Raw genomic sequence first — 23395 nt, forward strand, 5'->3', positions numbered from 1 at the left:
AAGCCAGGGTGCAAGTGTGAACAAATACGGTCCATTCGTAATCATCCTCATTAATGAGGTTCTCATTCCTCTACCGGAGAGGCTAAATGCTGTCCTGTCACCCAGGTCACCAGTCGCAAACCTCAGACTGCTGGGGCAAAGAGTTTTGGTGTAATCCAGAATGGTGACATTTGTTAACGTTAACTGTTCATTAAAAAATTTTGAACAGCAGACACGTTCATAAGGCTCACAGCCCACTCACAGATAATTCATGAGCATAATAAAAGGATTCATTATTCATGTAAGATCTTTGCCATGAAAATTAAACCTGCTCTAATACCTCACGTGCATTCGTGCATGTTGGGAAGGTTTATTTGTTGCGTTTGTCTTGTGCTTTGAGATCACAGGATTAAAGTTACTATGGAGACATAAAGCAGTATGGACCAAGTCTTTACAGCTGTCATCAATGCCCTCATTAGTTGAGGCCTTATGAACACATAAAGTTGTGCCACTTTAACTGCATACATGTAGTTGAAGCAGTGCATCACTACCTAATGCACGTTGTACTAAAGCAGTACCGAACAGGAGCAGGAATAGACTATCCCAGTATATATGTAATATATGTTCCAGACATTAACTTTATAAACATCAGGTCCAAGAGTACTGCCCCCTCTTTCATCTGTCCTTTTTTTTTCTTTTTCTTTTTTAACCATCTCCCTGCTAAAGGTTGCTGAGGGGAGACCTTATTGCTCTCTACAACTACCTGAAAGGAGGGTGTAGAGAGGGGGGGGTCGGTCTCTTTTCTCAAGTCACAGGCAACAGGACAAGAGGAAATGGCCTCAAGTTGCGCCAGGGGAGGTTCAGGCTGGATATTAGGAAAAATTTTTTCACTGAAAGGGTTATCAGACATTGGAATGGGCTGCCCAGGGAGGTGGTTGAGGCACCATCCCTGGAGGTGTTCAAAAGACGGGTTGATGTAGTGCTGGGAGGTATGGTTTAGTGATGATGCTCCTTGTTTGTTGTGTGGGTGTCTATTTTTGTCAGTTAGGTTGACGGTTGGACAAGATGATCTTTAAGGTCCCTTCCAACCTAGAAGATTCTGTGATTCTGTGATAGGCAGAGGAGGGGGTAGCATCAAACTTCTCTCATCTGCTTTGGTATGAAGTCAGCTGAGGTTGCTGACGTTGCTGTTGGCTTTTTGCCCTAAGTGGAGTAAGAGGTGCTTGCATGATCAGTGGGAGCAATAATCTCTAGCTAAGAGGTAAGAATACGCTTGGGGAAGGGATAGTGTCCTCAGATGTTAGGCCTGGAGTACGAGCTGTCTGACCACAGCCTCCTCATCTTAATCATACTATTACTATATGGATACCCAAATTAGTTGTAGACCAAGCCTAATACCCCTAATAGAATCATTTGAATGCATGCTAAATGATAGAAATGATACAGAAATCAATGAGTATATCTATCCAGCCTGACACTAGCATAAGCTGTCTGTTATTGCGCGTTTGAAAGAGTCGTATTATACATCCTAAACAGAAAGCAATACACACTGAAAGGCCTGCACACAAACGGGCACTTGAAATGCGAACAAAACAGACTGTTGCATGTAAATGAATGTGCAAGCATGGAGATATTCCCCTGACAGGCATCCACATGGACGCCAAGTGAAACGCACCAGCAAGACATTGTTGATGGTAGCAGAGGTATAATCATTTTCATGACTACAGGACCTGAAAGATCCCACGGACAGTGAAAGATGTTTAGAGGAGGGGGGGAAATCTGTTATATTTATTTTTTCTTTGTGGACTTTGGCAGTGGTGAAATTGCTTTTTAACCTTTTCTTCTTACTCATCTGGTGCACTTTGAGTGATAAAACCCCTTTAGCAAACAGCAAGGTGAATCTGCTGCCACAGGAGAGGAAATTTCTTCTGTAGAACATACCATTTACAAACGTACCTTTCTGTATTTGCATACTGGGACCTCCCTGCTAATTGTTCCCATTTTAATTATTTTGCCCCCTTTCAGTCTGCTGCCTGTAGCACTGCGGTAGGGACAGGGCAAGAGCAGCAGTGTGAATATGGTTAACAGACCCCTCACAGTTCCTGAGTAGGCAACGTAAGAGGGAAGGTGGAACACCAAGTCAAAGGAATGTCTAGATGAGGCAGGTACAGTCTCAGGCTCCTGGCCAGCACTTTCCTAGAGGCATACTGACTCTGTTGTCCACAAGATCTGGCACTGGGGAGGAGTTCCCCCAAGAAGAAGCTTAACAAAAGTTTCAGGGCACTTTGCTAAGGCAGGAACCAGCTGCAGAGCAGAGCAGATTCTGTTCAAGTACCTCAAGCACTTTCATGTTACTGCATCCACAGTAAGTCACCTTCCAGCCCACCAAACTGCTTATGCACTAGCCATATCGGCTTTTTTGGGACTATTGCTACAACTAGTACCTTCTAGAAAAGGTCTTGCATGCATGTCTATGGAGTGTCCTTTCTTTCTGGGTGGTGAAAGGGCTCACATTCAGCTGCATCCTCCAGCCAGTGCCTGTAGTAGTCCTGCTGATTTCCCCCCGCTCTTGGTTAGAGGGGGCACAGCTAAATTGTGTTCCTGCCTCACCTCCAGAAGATGTGAGATGAAAGAGCAGAATTCCTTGTCAGTGCCTGAGCTGAAGGTTTTGGATTTTGTCAGCTGTCAGCCTGCCCCTTGATTAAATACCACCCTCTTCCCATTGTGACCTTCCAGAGCGAGTGCTTAGAGAAAGGTGAGCAATGAGCTAAGTACAGCAGTGCTGAATGTCCTCCACAGTCCGTACCCCTGCATGATCAGGCTTGGGACAAGGGCATGGCCAAGGTGTGATCTTGATGGGCGACCTGTTTCTAGGTGTGGATGGAGCTCAGGGCTCCATGCTGGTTCTCTTTGATACGTTGGTATTCTTTGATATTGTTAATCAAAGAACTCTTTGAGCAGCATCAAGGACCCAGCAGGAGAGGTGGCTTCATTCATGTTTGCTGGACAAATTGCAGGGTCTGTACTGTCCCCTCCCTTTTGCCCTTTTCTGTGCACACACAAGCCCAGAGCACTGAGAGGTGAGACACAATGTGCTGTTTTGCCAGTAACACATTGACATGGCTCAGTTCTGCAAACCCTTCCCCACTGAAGCAATCTCTGACAGCCTCACCAAGATGTTTCTCTACCTGGAGGAAGGAATTAGATTGAAGAAGGGCTGTTACTTCCAACCAAGCACAGAGATGATGGGAGTGTTTGTGGCAGGAGAGGTATAGTCACTATACAACACATATCACCATCGTTTGAGGCATCTGACTACCAACCATCAAAGCAGGCCCTCACCTTCTGGTCATGCTGAACTGCTAACTCCTCTTTAACATTCAGATCACAAATGCATCAAGGAAAATATGCTGCTACGCTTGTTGAGGTGGCCATACAGGGCTTCTTGCCTTGAACAGCTTATCTTGAAGGTGAAAAACCTTATGACCCAAGCCAGGAAGATATATTGCATCAGATTTCCCTTTGTGACTTCCTGATAATTCATATTCTTTTTTGGGTTTTTGAAGAGCTCCACAAAGCAGGTCTGGGAAAACTTTTTGGTTAGTAATCTGTAACTACTATCTTCGCATCAGAACACTCTTCCCACTCGGTAGTATAGACTCTGGTACATGGGAAGAGCGGTTTTCAAGTAGCAGTCAAAAGGGGATCTACTCTTCTCTTGGAAAAAGCTCGCTTGAGCAATAGCAACTCCTTCCCAGAAAAGGAAGAGGAAATAACATTGTCTAGTATGTGACAAGGAAGAGAATGCTAACTCAGCAGTGAAGTTGCCCTTGAGGAGCTGGCTATGGCCAGGAGAACCTCATGAAGAAAAGTACCTTAGGAGTCACCAGGATGGATCATCGATAGATCCAATCCATAAATTGGACCTAGATTTAATAACAGTCGGGTATTGGATGTATTTGGCAGTTGCTTTAGTCTCTCCCAATCTGGTTGGAGGCAAGGCCTGAGAGAAGCCCTGCGTCTCAAGCCATGTATTCTTCTGGTCTTTAAAAGTAGCTGTGAAAGACACAGTTTCTCTCTTTGGTTTTGAATGGCTCAGCGTTCCTCCAGCTGCACGACAAACAGGGAGGATTTGTGCCAGCTGGGGAAGCAGCATATGTGAAGAGACAGCTACCTGCCCCCTCGTTAGTGCAGTAGATAACAGGAATGGCCTCTCCATGCCAGGCTCGATCACCAAGCTTGCCACGTGTCAGTAGCAAAAGGGACGGGCTTGAGAGGAGGTCACATCACAGGGATGAGGGAGACACTCACATCTCCTCTCCTGGACTGTCCAGACAGGGGTAGGGACAGGGATTGTCAGACTGGTAAGGACAGCAGTTCTGGTTAGCTGCTGCCCCCATCCCTCTCAGCCTCCCTAGATCTCCTGCAGGTCAGAAACAGCCTCCAGTCCTGCAGAGATGCCCTTAAAGGAGGGCTGGTGGCTTAGCTGCCTCACCTGTGCATACACATCTTTCCAGACAAGGTGGCTTGCTCTCCCACGTTCATTTTAACCCCTCAGCTCCCTGTCAATGATGCCAACCAGCTCAGCTCATTAAGTTACAGAGAAGGAGGCCCCCAGATTGATGGCAGGCGGGTTTAATGTGGCTCTTTCTGAGCACTCAAGTGCAGCATGTAGGAGGCTGCTGGGGAGATATTCCCGCAGGCTCCAGCAGAACTGACTGATTGAAGTTGCTCTGAATTGATGGCTAATGGGGGAGCTTTCTTTGATAGCTCTTTCATTCTGGGTGCAGCTGGATAGAAAAAGATATCTCAACACGAGGGAGAAGGGTTTTATATCCCTTTCCCCTCCCCCCCCTTTTATTAACAGATGCTTCCAGGGCACTCCAGCAGCAGAATGAGATCTGATGAAAACCTAATGATTTAAATGATTCTTAACTCCTTCTCTTTCAGCAGCTGCTTGCTTATACACACCAACTGCATCTAAGCACTGAGGACTAAGGCCAACTGGAAAAGGTGACAACTGTGCAAAGTGAAAAATCCCTTGGGAAAGTTTAGACCACTGGGATAGGACACGATCTCTCCGTCTGTGGCCTGGATAATGGGTTCTTGGTTTGGTGTAGATGTGGTAGCTGCAAGCAGAGCATCTAACGTCTCAAATGTGATAGGTGCTTAGACAGTGATGGAGTGAGGCTGAGGGATAGAGGCAAAGCTGGTGTAGGGAGCCAGGAGACTGCAAGGCAGGAGGGAGTAGCATTAGTAGAGGCACCTGCTCATGTTGTATATGGCTTAAGCTTCTGTGGCAAGAGCTAGGCACGCTCAGGCAGGATTATATCAAAAGCTGATTAATAGAAACTGGCTAATGGTGAGCCTTTAGCACCCTCCCCATGGAGGCCTCTGTTCAACAGGCTCATTGCAAGTACTTTTCCTCCTAGAGTATCTAACCTTTTAATCAGATAATGCATTTCTTCCCCTTGCCACAAGTTCTACATCCTGTAAAGTTTCCATCAGCCAGATGTCCCTGCAATCTGTGTGTATCCATGAGCTGACATATTTGTGAGCATGCCGTTTCTCATGCACATACACAGATCAGGACGGGTGTTAGAGAGTCCAGAAACTCCAATAATTTGATCCAGTTTGAGATCAGCAGGCCAGATTTTGGCTGACATAAATCTGTGCTCACTTGGAGCACAGTCATTTTGCTCCATTTGAGGATCTGACTCATAATTTCCAATCTAGGCCCTGGCATCTGGCTGACTCTGTGGCAGGGCACTAAAGAAGCTGTTTGCATAGGGTTTGCTTTGCCCGTTTCCCCAGCTTGACACAGCAGCCATTTGTCTTCAGTGATGTGCGTCGTGCCCCATCTTAAACTGCTGAAGTAAATTTAACGGAGGCAGAAAGTAACTACACCCTTACCTGGGAACTTGGCCCTTCATGTTGCAGTTAAAACCCCTCTGCTTTTACAAGACAGGACTGGCACTGCAGTGACTTTTATTTGTAGGAAAATGCAGTTTTTCATGTCAGAGATAGCAGGTTCGCTTTTAATGCCACATTGGGGAGTCAGAAGCCTTCAGCCATCTCTGAGAAAAGGTGCTGCTCTCGTAAACAGCATCCTGTGCCTCAAGGGCAGAGGGATTTTTCTTTAGAAGTCACCCCTCTTTACATGCACAATGCATCAGAGATTGCTCGTTCATCAAGTTCAGGTCATACACAGGTGAAAATGGGTATGTCTGCTTGGTTGGCATCCAAGAGAAAGAAGACTTTGAGCTGTGGCAGCTGGCAATCTAGGAGTAAGCTTCTAGACAAAGCAGTTGGGGGGCCATCCTGGCCCTTTTCCTTGGTAAGATCCTGTTCCCTGTTAGCTGGAGGTGCCACACTCAGCCCCAGTGACAATGAACTTGAATCATAGAATCATAGAATCATAGAATCATAGAATCATAGAATGGTTTGGGTTGGAAGGGACCTCAAAGATCATCGAGTTCCAACCCCCCTGCCATGGGCAGGGACACCTCCCACTAGAGCAGGTTGCTCAAGGCCACATCCAGCCTGGCCTTGAACACCTCCAGGGATGGGGCATCCACAACTTCCCTGGGCAACCTGTTCCAGTGTCTCACCACCCTCATAGTAAAAAATTTCTTCCTGAGATCTAATCTGAATCTTTTTTCTTTAATGGTGTCATTCCTCCTCCTTTTCTCTGCCTATAAAATGCTATCTGGGAAGGAGGGCTTCCACATACTTGCAGAATCTCTGGCAAGTTGGGGTGATGTCCCATGACTTAGTGCAGCTGATGCTGGAGGCAGTCCCATAGCACTTCCATCATCGCACCAGTCCCCTCCCCTGGCTGGGCTGCGGTTGAGGAGCCATGGGTGCAGGTTCATGGCAGCTTAGAGTGAACGCATGGTAAACTGCAGCTGATACGGTAGTGAGGAAATCCTTCATGTGTGAGTTAGGTTGATCGAGTGCCATGAAGTATCACGGCAATTTTAACTGTAAGATGTCTTGTATACTGTTTCCTTCCTTTCCTCCTCCATGTTGTGCCCTCACCTTCAGTGAAAGGCTGGCTACTGGCTAGACTCTGTTGTCAATACATTCTGAGAGTTCGGTGTACAGTGGATGAATGGAATAAAGGTCTGGAAGGCAGCTCACAAACCAGCTAGTCCGTATCTCTGCATAAAGGCTGGGGCAGCTCTTTCTGAGTCATTCCTGATAACTGTTTCTCTAGTTTGTTTTGAAAGGCTCCACACCCTCCCAGGACAATTGTGCTCGTGCTTCATTACCCTTGCTGTTCTTCCTGAGGTTTAACTGAATCTTCCCTGTTGCAGTTTGAGACCATACCTTCTTGTTCAGTCTGCTGTGAATCACATGCAATGATCTGTTTGCATGCATTTTTTTTTTATTTTATGGGATGATTTCGTCACTATTGTTGTGTCCTCCTTCAGTCTTTTTTAAGCTAAGCAGGTCCCACTGGTTTTGTCTTTCTTTGTAGCTCATGCGTCCTAGATATCTGGTCATTCTTCTGCTGCTTTCTGGACTCTCCAGTTTGTCTACATCCTTCTTGCCCTCACTCCTCCATACTCATCCTGCTCTGGCCTTTCCAGTGAGTTTCCAGTTTGTTAGATAAATACATTAGAGATCTGTTGATTGCAACTCAGTCTGATTGTAGGTAATGCAAATGCAGGAAGGCATTCATGATCCCATCAAATCAACAGATGTCAGCTGATTGTTTGATTTCCCATGCTGGGGCTTGAACCTGGAACTGGCCTGGCAGCCTGTTGTTCTCAGCTGTAGGAAGAAACAGGTATGAAACTGTCTGCCTTTTGGCCATGCCACAGATGGCTTTGTGCTGCTGCCAGTGCAATTCCCATCTGCCTCCATCATCTTCAGCAACTGTGGAAGTCATTCCTGGCTGCTACTTGATAACTGAGCCGTCAGGCCGCAAGTGGTGATTGTTTGAAACTGGAACAATTATTTTGTGTGCTGCCCTAGTTTTACCTTTGCTCTACAGTGCTCCAAATGTTATTTCACCAATAGTATACACAATTGCTACTACTTAGAAAGTGCCCCCCAAGCTGAGCCACCCAGGGTGCAGGGATTGTTGAAAATACATCACAGAGATTTATGGCGAGCCCAGTTATCCTCTTTTTATTACAAAAAAAATCTCCATCTATTTCAAGGATATTCTTGGAGAAGCAAGAAGAGAAGGGAGAAAAAATATCTTGCTCCCATGTAAAATAGCTTTCTCCCATAGGAAAACAGGTCTAGTTGGAACGTTCACATGTGCACTTGACTCATGAGTTCACCACAACACAGCAGTACTGATTTCAGGGTATCTCATCAGTGCCTGCTCAAATTGGCAGAGTTACATGAGGGACGGATCTGGCCCTGCTGCCTGTGCTCCTCACGGCACTCATATTGAACCATCTACATCCCAGCCAGCATGTCTGCAGACCAAAGGTTAAGCTGGCAAAAAAAAAGACCTAAGGTGTGACAAACTTCCTGGAGTGTGCTCACATGCACACTCTCTTGTTCTCCCCTTCCCTTTCCACCTCTCCCTGATCTTCTTTCCCTGAACTTTGGCCAAATATTGCCTCAGAAGAGAGAGTGGTTCTTATACCATTTCACATGCTGCTGTAGTGTGATCTTAATGGCCTTTGAGATTGCACCACTGAAATGCTAGACTGGGGGCTTCCATACCCCTAATTTCTTTTCTTTCCTCTTGCATTTCATCCTCCTTTCTTTCATTTGTGTTGGGGAGGTATTGACTATTTGAAACCATATATGATGCTGTTGGAAGAACAGGTCATTTTTGTGTCTTGGGGAGAAAGGGCAGAAGCATTCATTCCCTGTCTAGCGAGAGGGTCTGGCAAGCCCATTTCTTCTCATTAGTGGGATCTCATAGTTCAGTATAGTAAAGTTGAGGCTGGAGGTAAAAGGTGGGAGCCTGTCTATCTGTTCTGCTGCACTGTCCAGGCAGCAAGCAATGTTGGATGCAGGAGAGAGGTAGCTGGGAAGCAAGAGTGCAGGCAGGCAGGCAGACCAGCTAGCTGAAAGGCTAGGAGATGTGAGGAGCCCATTTCAGCTGGTGGCTGAGGGTGTACAGTGAGTGAATACAAACCCAAATTGATCTGCAGAATTAGCCAAGGTGCTCAGGCAGAGCAGGAGCCTCGGCTCATTCACCAGCACAGAGGGAATTTCTGGGCTGTTGGGGTCCCATGCTGGGCAGAACAGAGCAGCTGGGCTAGTGGACCTCGTACCAAGCAGCATCTCCAGGGAAACCCATTAATATACTAGGTGAGATTCCCAACCAGTGTGAATTGCTCTGGCTGCCTTCAAAGCAAGCAGGGTAATGCCAGCTGGGAACGTGACCACAAGAGAAAGGTTGTTTTCAAATTAGAAGGGATTGCACTGCGCTCCTTAGACTTTGTCTGAAACAGGGGTGATCTGTACAGATGATCTCCCTCTCTCTTAGAGCAGATTATCCTCCCTGTTGAAAAAAAATACAAAACCAAACCAAAACAAACCACCCACAAACAAGCAACAACAAAAAAACACTTTTGTTTTAACTACTATTTTGAGTGAAGGGGAAAAATGCAAGTGTTCCCAGAATTGCTTGCCATAGCTCCAGTAACTGAGTAACTCGTAGGTTTTCTGTCTCTTACATCGTTTCTTCCCTCCTGCATGAAGAAAACCTTCATGTTCTGCCTAGGGACAGGGGCCTAAGGGAACAGCTTTAGTACGGTCTTGTTCTTGGTTCTCTCTGGCTCTGGCGAGTGACCTTAGTTCCTGCTTGCCTCACTTTCCCTTCCCCTATCTTCTTGGATGTCAAGAGAATGAATTCAGTAAGCACTTTCCCACCCCCGCTGCCTGGTATTGCTGAGAAGTTAGTACGTGCTCTCTTGCAGCCACTCTGCTTTGGCTGCGGTGCTGCATTTGCAGTTCAGCTGAGTCCAAGCTCCTCATTCATCACTTTTCCTCTTATCTAAGCTTTACAGGTGCCAAAGCTGATACCTCTCCCTCTCCTTGCCCTCACTCCTATGTTAACTTCCAGTTCCTTCTCTGGAATGAGCAGGGGAAAAAAATCTTGGGAGAATCCAGATTCCCAAGTCATTTTGGCTTTAAGACTGGCAGCCCAGGAAATATACAGCAATGGGAAGGGGAAGATACAGGTACAGTCTGCTGGGATCATCTGTCCATCAGTCAGCAAGAAGGTAGTGCTTTATTCACTTACTGCATCTTCTCATGTCATAAAGCACAGTCCAAATGAAGGCTTGGGGAAAATGGATTTCATACTCCATAAAGAGCCCATTTCTTGCACTGCTGGGTAAGACCATGAACTTCTTCAAGTGGGCTCTGCTGTGCTGGAAATTAGAGAGACCTGAATGTCTGGCATTAACAGTGAGCAAAATATTGTACTGATCTAGGCCCTGCTTCTAACACCGTGCACTGAAAGACCTGGGGATGACATGACAGCCTTTGAAGGCTCTTCCTCGTTAACAGGATACTTCAGATGTTGTGGACCACAGGGAAATGCATTCATGTTTTCCAAAGAAGTGTGGGATGATTTATCTAGGGAGGGTAAAACCCCTAGCTATCCTGGGCTAGAAGGCATGTCAGGATTTCATTCTGCTCATGATCCCTTAGCACAAGAAGAAAGTGGAAAAAGAGAGAGAAAAAGAAAAACATAGATAAAGAGACAGTCTAAGCCAGAAGCTACAGTGGTGACCTTGACACAGGCATGTGTGAGTGCTCAGAAAGTGTTGGGGTGTTCTTTCACTAAAGCAGGACTCAGTGGGCATCATGATAAGTGGACCTTAACTTTGAGATTGGCAGGAACAGGTCAGAGGAAGTTCTACTGGGGAGAGACAAAATATATCAGCTACTGCAGTTCCTCACAGCTACTGGATTCCCTGCCCAGCTCTGCCATCAGGCCATGTCCAGAGCTGTACAGGCTGCTTGCGGACTTTGGCGGCCTGTCCTGGCTGCTGACATACAGTAGAGTATCCCAAAGGACTTGTGTTAGCCCCTGTGACCAACTCTAGCCTGGAGAGCTCTTGCCTTGTCCTTTCCCATTCCACCCCCCAGGGAGTGGGCTACGAAGGGGTCTGACCCCACGTCCACTCCCTGTAAGCGCTTCAATCACTCAGGGTGTTTTTGAGAGTCGGTCAAACTGTTTGCAGTGATAAAGATGTTGGAGCAGTGCTAGAACTGGAGTTCCACGTATAAATTGTATTCCTTCAGTGCACCCAAAGAACGTCCAATTCATGCTACAGACCCAGGTTTTCACCTCATGTGGCCTTTTTCTAGCCAGTCTGTGTCTGACATGCATCTTAGATACAGCTTATTTTGTTGCCTGAATTAGGTTCTTGTCTCAGTAGGCATGGGCCTTTATGTCACCAGCTCTGGTAAATGTTTGTCAGGTAAGATAAATGCAGCATTATTTGGAATAGGCATCCTGGTAACAGACAGCAGGATACAGCCCTGCTCAGAAAAGAGCTCAGAGCTTGCAGAAGGCTGCTTCTCCTGGCAGCCCTAGTTTTCAGGGTGGATTTCATGGCTAGTGCCTCCCTAGTGCATCCCTTGTGCATGCTGTTATTGTTCAGTACACTTGCAAAACCTTGGATTCCACACAGCTTTCCTGTCCCTTGCTTTAGATACGTGACTTTCATTAAATCAATAGACAGTGAACAGGAACTAGTCCCAGCTCGCAAATACACTGCCAAAAGCCCGCAAGCCTGGAGCTTGCTCTTGCTCACCCCACTGTGAGCCCATTGGGCCACATCCTGGCCTTTTGAGATAGGTGTAAGTCTAGAGTGAACACGGTTGATTGTGGTAGTGTACATCTGGTATTAGGCAGGCATAGTGGAGATAAGAGCCTGCCCATGCTTTTGTGTTTGGAGTTACTGTGCATTGACCTTGGCTTAGGGGCATACGGATCAAGGGTCACTTCCAAGTCCCTTTCAAGTCTCCTTTCCAGGTTCTGCTGTGCTGTTTTGTTTGTGTACCAGCTTCCTTGCCCCATTTACATGCTGCTAAGTCCTTGCACTCATTTGAGGATTGTCTCAAAAGAGATGGTAGCCTGCACTCATCAGATTTAGCCAATTCAATCATTCCCATAAACTAGGGTATCCCCAGAACTGGCTGTATGGTGTTGCAGGCTCCTCTGGCAGGAGAGCAGAGAGGCCAGTATCTGGCTCTGTGTACACAGTGTGAGTGAGCAACTGTCCCCACAGCTGAGCTGCCAGAAAGACAGACCTGAACACACTTCAGCTTAGTTTCACGGTCCAGCATCTTAGCCCAAACCTGCTATCAGCAGCGGTCCAATGCTGTAAACGGGGACAGCTGATGCACTGGAGCTGCCAGAAAGACGGACCTGAACACACTTCAGCTTAGTTTCACGGTCCAGCATCTTAGCCCAAACCTGCTATCAGCAGCGGTCCAATGCTGTAAACGGGGACAGCTGATGCACTGGCACATAATGGGCATATTCCTGTTGGCATGGCCGTGGAGCTGGTAGGCTGCAGCAGAGCAAATGCTGGAGATCATCATGTTATAAATTGTCTGAAATAGATAGGTCACTTCAGGTCTTCTGTCAGGGCACAAGTCTCTGCAAGCTGAGCAGAGGAACCAGCCTGTATATGGGCTGCAATGGACCCAACACAGCTGGGGCTCAGGGGAAGTTGGGTCCATTATCTGCTCACACCACTGATGCACATGGCAGTTCTTCCCTCCTTAAGTTACCTCAAGCAAACTTGGTGACTTTCTGTGCTTTGGAAAAAGCTGTTGATCCTATCTTAGGTCTTTAACAGAAATGGCTTTCTTGGGCATCTTCTTAATTTTGTGTCTTAATTCTATTCCTGAATAAGTGAAGAAATAAAAATAGCATGTGTTAAGCTGAACTCCATGTACCTGAGAGTAGGGCAGGAGCCAAATTGCTGGTGGTGGTGGAGGCCATGTATGTGAACAAATTTCCATGTAGCTGGAGGTGAACTGGGAGTAGTAGTGAGTGTGTGGTGGATTGTGCAAGGGTAGTGTAGGGTGGTGCTACGACAGGACCTAGGGGAAAGAGATGCACCTCTGTTTCTGTACAAAAGAGGCTGAAAGGATTTGCATATGTAGCATGCATATAGCTGAGACTAGAGCAGTAATTAGGAGTAAGTGAAGGTGAAGCTGAAAGAGGAATTTCATGTTCTGTGGAAGATCTTTCCATGTAAGCTATTGTTCAGAAAGGTTATTAGCAGGCAGCAGTACAAACTGTCCTGAGCTGCACGCTCTGCCTTTGTCTGACTACAGGATTTTTACAAGCCTTTTTTTCTTTGAGAGCTGACAGCATAATGGTCCTGGACAATGCCAAATCATCATCTGCGCACTCGCTAGGGGAGCTGGGCTTTTATATGAGAGCGAGGAAGATAAAAACAGCACACTCAAAGCAGGACAGAAATGACTGAACAAGGGAATGAGAGAAGAGAGAGACTTAAATGCCGTTTGCTGGGTTGGCTTTTTTTTCTTCCCTTTAATTTTTTCCCCTCCCCTTCTCATCATGTTCTGGATGTCTTGTTCCAGAACTGCTCCAGTCATTTTGTCGGTCTGTGTTTGCAGAGCATGAAGGGTCTGGTTTTGAAACCAAACAGATGCTTAAAGAAATGGCGGGGGGAACCCTAATGCAAAGAAAGTTTAGGACAGATGTGTCTCCTTCCCTAAGGAGCATTTCTGCTCCTGACATACAGCCCTACAGACTGCAGTTGGCCAATTGGGCTGCACCAAAATGCTTCTCCAGAAGTACTGCATAAGCGAGCCCTGTTGGGTCTCAGGTCCTTAAACTGGACAGGTTTGAACTGACTAGAACCAAGAGGGTTCCCTGACTCCTCCCCACCACCAGCATTAGCTGGTGTCTGCATCCCAGCTGTCCCTGTTGAGCCATGTCCCCCTTGCGGAGGTCAGTTTCAATCTAGAAAAAGGGGCTTGGTTTTGTGTACCACCTGCTGACTAAGAGTGCATTCATGCTGCAAGACTCAGATAGAAAGCCAAAGTTTTCTAACATTTAGATATATTAAGAAAGATCAGCATTCAGATACTTTATTTCAGACTGCCGTAGGCAAACTGGCGAAGTGTATCTCTAAAGCTGTGTTCCTCCTCTCCCTTCCCTTATCTCCCTTCCCTGAGGCTTCCTACACATCCCACACTGCTCGGTGCCTTTTGGAATGTGGCAAGAAGGTGAGCAACAATCAGCGTCCTATTCCTTTTTGCCTGCTTCCCTTACAAAGATTGTAGAAGTTGTTACAGTCGTTAAGACTGAAAAAAAAAAAAACAACTGCCACGAGGCATTTCTGCTGCCAGTCTGTGTTTGGTAGGAGGAGGATTTCCTTCAATCAGAGGGTCCCTAAGTTGGCCCAGATACACAGTGTGTGCTGGCAGGGATGGCATCTGGCTTTATCAGCTTTGTTGTTGGGAACAAGCTCCATATAGTCACCCTGTCACGCAGGATATAAGGCAACACATTGCAATTTGTGTCGGTAAACCCTTTATGCTGTTGTGTGTTACTATTAAAGATATGATTGTGTCTGGCATTATGAAGTATTGTAGAAATGTTTTAGGATGTTTTAGCTCGCTGTACCAGTTGCATTGTCTGCATCCCTCCAGCAATAAATCCAGGCGCCTTACTAATCTTAAGTCCAGCTTTACAGGACAGGGGGAATCCTCAAAAATAATGTCATCCTCCTGCATATAAAATCATCAAAGCTTTTTGATGTGTTTTATCTTATACTCTTCCAAGGCTGATACAAAAAGCGGAGCAAGAATTCTTTCCCTTTCCTAACGGGCAATGCTTCTGCTCCTGCTGAGGTGGGAAATATTGCGGCGCAACGATTTAACATACAGAGAACTGGAAGTTTTGCCATGAGGGGTAGAAACGGGTTTTGGGTGGGGAGGCAAAGAGATATTTCTCTAGATAGCTGCTTTGCTTCTCCTTAGTGGTTTGAGACTGGTTGTGAGCATGGGGCTGGAGTATTTTGGATGCAGAGAGTCTGCGTGTCCTTATGTATAGGTCTACTCTTTGCCAATAACTGTCTTGCCAGTATCTTTTGCCAGGCTACAAGATCAGCTACGGTGACTGTAGTGTCAGAAGATCTGGGGATCAATGTTAGGAACCTGACCCCAGTGTCTGGAGTACTTTCTGTAGATTTTTCTGGTTTCTTGTGTGCTTGCTTGGGAACAGTATGCTTTGCAAAGATCCTCAGTTTTACTTTATTACTTCATTGCATACAAAGAGCTTATTAAAAAATGAGTAACAATAACCATGTAATTAACATTACATTTACTGTCATCAAGTCCTGTATTGACTGCTGATGTTTGGCACAGGCACTGACATGCAAGGAAGAAAAAAACATAGCTGCAGGAAAATTTAGCTTGTGGAGAGTTTTTGAAGGGTTCAGAAGTACAGCAAGTTAGTGGTACTGTACTAATCCTTTCTCGGGACTTAGACTGCAGTCAAGAAGAGGCTAGTCAGTCTGAACACATTTTATAGATGGAGCTCAGTTACTGGGGCTCAGGATTTCCAGAGCATCTCATTTTCCTTTCAGGCTCCAAAATAAAAAATCATTTTTCTAGCCTAAGGTACGCTGCCCTTTATTTGCCTTCTGACCTGACCCCAGCAGAGATTGCAGAGTGGGCTGCTCTTGAGAAGGTGTCCTCCTGTGTGAGCAGGGCTGTTCAAAACCTCCTCCCTACCCCTGCCACCAAACCAGCTGGTGGGACTGAAGAAACAGAGTCAACTGAGGGAACCATACGGCAGCCCAGAACAGGGTGAAAGCCCAAGTCTGATGGTCCTGAGCCTGCTGATGCAATGCACTGAATAGCAAGGTGGAGCTGTCTGCGCTCCACCTGGCCACCACCTCTCACAGGGAGGAGGACCATTTTAGTTCCCAGTATTCTGATGAGAGTAATCCTTGGCTGTGCTGCTCCGTGTGCCTCTCTGGCCTAGGGTCATGGCAATGAGGTAAAGAGGGAGTGTGGGAGTGGGACCACCAGTGTATGCCTGCATCCTTCAGCAATAGGCTGCACAGAAACGCGTAGGAGAGAGGAAGCCAAGAGAAAAAAACATTTTCTCTGTCTAAAATGGAGAGAAACAGCTAGATAAGTGTCCAATCAACCAACAATAGAGCAGAAATCATCTCCCCTGGGCTGTAAAAAAAGGTGCTTAGGAGCTGGAGAGACAGGCAGACAGGCAGCAGCAGCTTCCCAAGCATTAAACAATTTTTCTGGCCTTCCTTCTCCCACTGCGTGGGGAGGTGGCAGCCACAGCCTGCCTGCAGGACATTCCCATTGCAGCCCCTCCTTATCCAACAGGCTGGTTTCTCACCTCAGTCTTACCCCATCCTTTGCCTGCTTGCTGCTATGGAGTTGCCTTGGTCTGGGAATCCCCTTGCAGAAGCTGAAGGTGGAGGCATTCTGGATGGCATATTGGCTGAAGGATTCCTGAGCTTTGAGGGTGGGTTTTTTCCCCTCACCCTTGCCTTCCTCCCCTCACGCTCTTGCATTACCATTTCTTAGCCAAATGGCTCCTTGCAGAAAAGTGGGACGTTCTGCACACGTGGCAGGCATTCCTCTGGGAAGCCATGCCACCTGACATCCTATACCATCAGAAAAGAGTAGGCCAGTGCACTTTGTGCTCCTGCATAAAAAATGAACTGTGCAATATTTTATTTATCAAAACTAGATTTTTGTTTTCTTTTCTCCCTTTTCCAATATTGCTGTCCAGCTGCTGTCATAGTCCTTTGCCAGTCCCTCCACCCTGAGTGTTCAGGTCTACTTTAAAAACTTTTCAGACCTCCCTTTTTACTGAGTAGTAGAAAAATCAAAACCTGAGGGAGTTCCCACACCCTGTCTGCAGCCTTTCTGCTGTTTGGCCTGTGACCACAGCAGTCCCTTCCCAGAGCAAGCAGGCAAGGTATTAAGGACATGGGGGCTGAATCAGTTCTGTTCATTCATTCATTTCGTTTAGCACTGCTGGTGTTCACCTCTAGAACATTTTCTGAACAGGATGAGGGGGATACATAACCATATGTGAGTGTGCGTGGCACTGTGCAGAGGTCTGCCTAGCAAATATGTTCTTGCTGTAGCAACCATGAGTGCCAGGAGTTTTAGAAAGAAAAGAGAAAAAATCCCACAAAATCTGAGGTCAGTAAGCAGGAATGAAAAACACCCATTTACCATCAGCAGACTGGGATGAAAGGAAACTGTTGTTACAGACCCCCAAGATAAAAAGAGAGACCTCCCTACCTAGCACCTCCTGCTGAAAGCTTGGCTATAGATACAGGGTTTGCATTGTGCTCTCTCCATTGGCAAGCTGGGATACTGCTGGGCTCGTCAGGGGAAAAGGGAGCTGAGATGAAGGCCCTGCTGATCAGTGGCCTGTCCCAGCCTCCCAAGTCAGCACTATCTACTGAATCAGAGGAGGAGAGAGGCAAGGCCCTGTGCAGCCTGTAGTTTGTACGAGAAAGGAGGAGGTAAGTCAGAGATGAAAGGGAATGCACCGGTCAGTTGTAGTAGCTCAAAATAAATTGCTGCATTCTTGTCAGCAAATTACCTTTTTCTGCAACCCCAGCGCCCTCCTTCCCCCCTGCACAGATGCCTCCTCCTCCTTCTCCATCTCTCCTGAAACCTCTTCCAGGTTTGCCTGATGCTCCATTATGTAGCATCACCTGAGCATACTGAGAAACATATGGCTGTGATTTGTGACTCATTACTTGAAAGGCCAGAGATCAGACCTGCTCCCTTGAGTGACCTGTGCCATCCTGTCCAGAAGGGGGACATGCCATCAGCTCTGTCTCCAGCACCCCTCACTCTTTCTCCCATGACGGCAATTCTGGCAAGGTTTCCAAGAGGATGACAAAACACTGTCATGGGCAGAAGTGACCTTGCCATCACCTTTTGTGCTTTCTGTGGGAACAAGAAACTTTTTCTTTTACATGCGTGTGCCTCCACCTTTAGACTCTGTCTCCTTATACTCCCCCATGCAAATCTTTCCTTCCCTTCTTACACCTCCCACCGATCCATCTCTCAGCGTTGGTGGTGTAACTGCTGCTCTCCAGGGCCATGGTCAGCTAAGTGCAAGCAAATACAATTCAGACCCAAATAACCCAGTGTGCTGGGACACAGATGTGGCTGGTGAGGGGTCTAGAGAACAAGTCATATGAGGAGAGGCTGAGGGAACTGGGCATGTTTAGTTTGGAGAAGAGGAGGCTGAGGGGGGACCTCATTGCCCTCTACAGCTACCTGAAAGGAGGTTGTAGAGAAGTAGATGTTGGCCTCTTCTCCCAAGGGAATAATAGACTAGAGGAAATGGTCTGATGTTGTGGCAGGGGAGGTTTAGATTAGATATTAGGAAGAATTACTTGACTGAAAGGGTGGTCAGGCACTGGAACAGCCTGCCCAGGGAGGTGGTTGAGTCACCATCCCTGGAGGTACTTAAGAAGCTTGTAAATATGGCACTTCAGGGCATGCTCTAGGGACATGCCCTAGTGGCCGAGATTGTGGGGGTCTTTTGTGTGTGTGTGGTTGGACTCAGTGATCTCAGAGGTCCTTTCCAACCATGAAGATTCTGTGATTCTGTGGCTGGGGGCTGAGGAAACAGTTGCCTTGAGGGTATAATTCATGTAGCTCCAGCAGTGTGCACGCGCATGTGTCTGGGTGCAGAGGATCACTTTGGGGCTGCTCATCAGAAACACGGGAGTGCTCAGAAGGAGGAGATTGCCTCTTCTTCACCTCCTGCTAACCATGGCTGTGGAGCCGCAAGGTCACTGACAGAGACATCCAAGGGCCATGGGAAAGGCCCAGTGTGCAAAGGGCAGTGGGTAAAAAGTCAGCATGGGATGGATTCAGATTTTCTTTAGTTCAGTTGGAGTTGTTCCCGATTGCTGGTTTGAGTTTTGCCTTTGAAACCCCAGGACCTGGCAGATGTCTATGCAGTGCATCTGGGCTGTCGCTCAATAGTTGTCCTTTAAAGCTTTCCATCACAGGAGATGTTGGAACTGTGTTTCAAGACAGCCAAAGCCAAGCAGATACTCACTCTAATGCACATCCAGTCCAAGAGGAGAGAGCGTGCAGACGCCAGCTTTGAGAAGGCCAGCAGAGCTGTGCTGTCCGAGCATCGCCCGTCAGAAAGCACCGTAGGGAGCAGCACGTTGCTGCTGACTGAGAAGAGGGCACGCAACTCCTTATTTGCCATATGCCAGTCCAAGACGCTATCGGAGAGCCATCTGTGGGTCTGCGCCCAGTTAGTGCTGCCTCAGCCTCTCCAAGCAGAAAGACAGCCTTGGAGTGATGACTACAGAGAAAATAATTATAACAGGGAAACAAACAAACCGAGAGAAATGCTCAGAGCTCCGGCAGCACTGCGCACTCTGTTCAGGAAGGCTATCATGTCAGAAGAGAGCAGCATTTGACCGATGGAAGCTGATTTGTGTTACTGAAAAAAACATGTAATGTCATATTGGATAATATCATCCCTTTCTCTGCGTCTGAGTAAATCTCTGAGCTTTTGATTTCCCTTGGCTTATCCTGCTGTGACACTTCCCACGCAGTGGCATGGGATAAGCTCCCTCACCTCTACGCTGCTCGGGGGATGATTTTTTTTTTTTTCCTTTATCAGAGCATACTCCAGAAAGACATTGGATACTGGGCTAAATCTGCCCTCTTAAGATTTTACTTAGGAAAAAACCAACGTAAAAGCATTTAAAAAGCTTAGAGAGATAGTAGGCATGACAGTGCAGAGCTGTGCTCCTTGGCCTTATCTCCTGGGTGTTGCTGGCTGCAGCGTACCAGCAAGCTGCAGCAGCTGTGGGAGCAGCTGCCCTCAGCCTGCAACAGTAACGCCACCATTAAAAAGAAAGAAAAAAACAAAACAAAACAAAACAGAAATGCTAGAAATTATATTTGTGACTGTGCTGCCCGTGCCAGCTGAGCTGAGCTTGCCCTGCGAGGAGCCACAGGCAGCACTGGCAGCCAGGGCATGGTAAAGGATGCAGAACCGAAGTCTCCCTGGAAACCCATTGGAAAGGGCTGCCTGGGCGGAGGGAGAAGCAGAGCAGTTTGTACTGTAGAAGGGTGGGCACAGCGAGCTGAGGTGGCGAGTCACTCCAGACCAGGCCCTGAGCAGGATGAGCTGGGAGAATCACAGCTTTCCTTTTAGTTGGAGTGGGTTTCGCTCAGCCTTGCTTGCAAATGTTGTTCTCGTCGCTCCTCACTGGGGGTGAGGCAGCCAGGGGAGCAGAGTATGTCTGTCACCATGGGAAAGGGAACCAGAAGGACCATGCTGACGTCAAGCCCTGGGAAAGGGCTGTGAATCAGCAGGGTATGCTCATTGACACACGGGAAGGTCTTCAGTGGTGATGATGCTTTCCATTGCTCTGCCATACCGCTCATGAGTTGTTACAGCCCACAGCTCAGTGCCATTAAGCAGAGAGGAGATGTGCTTGGCCTGTGCCAGGCTCACCATGTAGTGTGGCCAGGTCCTTGGGACAAAAAATTGTGATGGCACCAGCGCAAACCTCTGCCAGCAGCTGAGGGGTTGCAGGAGTGCATCTTGCTGCCCCCCTGACCACCACAGGGGCTGTTTCAAACAAGGAGGCATTGCCCTGGCTCTATCATCTGACTTGGGCTCTCAGCCTGAGGCACTGGCAGAAGGAAGCCATCGTACTGGCCTGGGACTGGGATGGGTGGCCCTCTGGGACACTTCTGCCTCTCCATTGACTTACTGTGCAGGGAGACAGGGAGACAGGACACCTTGCTCAGGCCAAGCATGCTGTTCTTGAAAGCCAGTGCCAGGTGAGATGGCCATCAGACTCTCCGTGTTCTCCTAGATCAGGGCTTGCACTAAGTGTTCAGGGAGCTACTGGAAGCTCACCCTGGGCAAAGGATGCAGCCCTTTCCCTCTGGTGTCTACAGTCCTTCCCCAGCATGCAGCACTTCTACCTACATCCTCTTCAGTGCTAGAGCAATACTTCAGAGAAGGTACTCAGCTTAGTCTTCCCTCCTCTGCCTGCCTGATCTTCTGGCTCTTCCCTCCCCTGTGCCAGTGGTTCATGTGGGGGACAGAGCAGCTCCTTAATGCGTGGCTCATGTAGGAAAACCCACAAGGCTTTTTTTGGAGGCAGCTGTGAGGAAGGTGGCATATGTCCCTCATCCTTCTCCTCTGGTGCCCCTGGCAGAAGGAGCACTGTTGCATTACGCCAGCATTTAAGAAATAATAATAATTAAAAGCTTTCTGATGAACGTGGTTAATTTCCTATTCTAAAAAGCTGCTAAGGCAGCGCCTTTTGTGCATTAGCATATTTGCAAGGTTAATGTAGTGTACTTAATAAGATAAATAATGCTTGTCATGATATTTCAGGCCAATTTTAAGGGGAGGGAATAAAAAATATTTTGCTTAACATCCTAAGTTTTTGCACGGTCAACTTTAAGTTAACTGCTGAGCTACCCCCGAGTGTTGAGGTGTGTTGTTCACTTTTCCCCGTGGCAGGTGCTCACTAGCACTCACGGAGGGTTAAAGGAGAACGTCAAAGCACAGATGGCTCCGGCGAGCTTCAAGTGGACTCTCAGTGACTGCTGTGTTAGACATCACTTTGGGAACATGGATAGGAAGGGCATTAGGAAGGCAGTGAAGCCATATCAGGCTGAAGGAAAAGGATATGAGATCAGGGACAACGTCTGTGACTGGGCAGGAGGCGGCGGTTTTACCGACCTGCAGGAGAGGGTCTGAGGCTACAAACAAGGGTGGGAAGCAGATGGCAGCAGTAATAACCAGTGACTGATGCAGTGGGACCACGAGGCTGGAAAAGGTAGTGGGGGCTTTCTCACCAACTCAGAACTTTTTTTTTTTTTTAAATGCCCTACTTCAACTCTTAGCTTAATGTTTTATTTTCCTCTGAACGTCCAGAACCAGGGAAGCATTTGAAAAAATCCCCATGTAAGAGACTGTGGGCCATGGGAGACAATCATAAACCTGCTTCCTAGCTGCCAGCCCTGGGCAAGTCTCAGGTAATGATTAGCAGAGAGCCCTTGTGTTCCTAATGGTTTCTCTTGCCTCCTCTTCTGCAGAATGATTGCTTTCTTAGGCTTTCTAATAATATACAGTAAAAGCAGCTGCATCCTTAGATAAATGAGGCCACAGTGGGCAAGGAAGAAAAAGGAGAGAACTTCCCGGGCAAACAATCCGGGGCACCTGGCTTGCTACTCCCACATGCCCTTCCTTTCTCTCCCCACCTCCCCATGACCAGTAACATAGACCAACCAGCTCATTATTTTCTCATAATGATGAGGAGGGGGAGGGAAAAGCAAGCCAACAAAACTGCCAGTGTTTGCTATATAGGAAATTAAGAAATAGGTATGTCACACAGATACACGTCACAGTGAAAAGATGGAAGGACAGATAGATATTTAACTGACGCGGAAGGCTAAATAAATATATGAAGAAAGAGAGGGACAGCAGAGGCAGCTGAAAGATAAGGGGGGAAAGGGGGTGGAAGAAATAAAATAGGGAAACCGTAATGCACAGTGGGGAAAGAAAGATGCAGTAAAAAAGATGAAGGGGGGAGACAGATACAGGTGAGGAATAAGGAAGATGGGTAAATAGATACAGCAAAAAGGCAGATGAGTCTGTCAGAGGAAGGAAGGAATAGTATGTTGTTGTAGGTGTCGGAGGGGGGAAGGTAGCAAAGGGGTGGAGGACCAGCTACAGTGGGTAGATTGATTTTGATGTTAGCTATATTGCAGGTCAAACACAGTCCTCACACCACATCGACTCCACATCTGCTTCTTCTTCCACCTGCCTGTCAACCCCCTGCTGTGTCCTAGATTTTTTCAGCTGGAGCACCTCTCGGGCTCGGCACCGACTGTCTGTCAGCCCCGGGGTGGGGGGAGACTGGAGCATCAGGTGAGGCACGTAGCAGCCGCCGTGCCCCGCAGCCCCAATGAACCTGGGCTCAGGGCAGCCTTACAGAGGTACAGCTGTGGGGACTGGTGAGCATCCCCCCTCTCCTGCCCCATCTCCCAGGGGCAGGGAAGGCAGGTTGGTGGCTGGAAGCCCATCCCTCAGCGTCCAGGTCAGAGAGACAGTGGGGTAAACCTGAGGCTGGATGGATGGATGGATGTGGGGCATCCCTGGCACACTTCACACAGCACCTGTAAACTGGAGGTGGTGTCAACCCGTCTTGCTGCTTAAGACAGGGAAAGGGCTTTCACAGCAGCACTGTAGGCTTTGCCTCTCCAGGCATCTTATTGCCATGGTTTTGGCCTGTGATGATGGCCTGTGTCAGGCCAGCAGCTGGCTGCCTTGTGCTACAGAGGGAGCTATTTCTTCAGCCTCATCTCTGGAAATGGCATCACTTGGCTGACCCTGCTCTCTGTGGGATTTCCTTCCACCCTG

General features: G+C 47.6%; 1 protein-coding gene across 3 annotated transcripts in view; it reads left to right on the forward strand.

The window, feature by feature from the left end:
* The window catches only part of LSAMP (limbic system-associated membrane protein), a 1063485-nt gene that overhangs the window by 972692 nt on the left and 67398 nt on the right, over positions 1–23395 (forward strand). The window lies entirely within an intron of this gene.

The sequence above is a fragment of the Calidris pugnax genome, unplaced genomic scaffold (assembly GCF_001431845.1).
Source record: "Calidris pugnax isolate Ruff unplaced genomic scaffold, ASM143184v1 scaffold225, whole genome shotgun sequence".
In the NCBI taxonomy this organism is placed as follows: domain Eukaryota; kingdom Metazoa; phylum Chordata; class Aves; order Charadriiformes; family Scolopacidae; genus Calidris; species Calidris pugnax.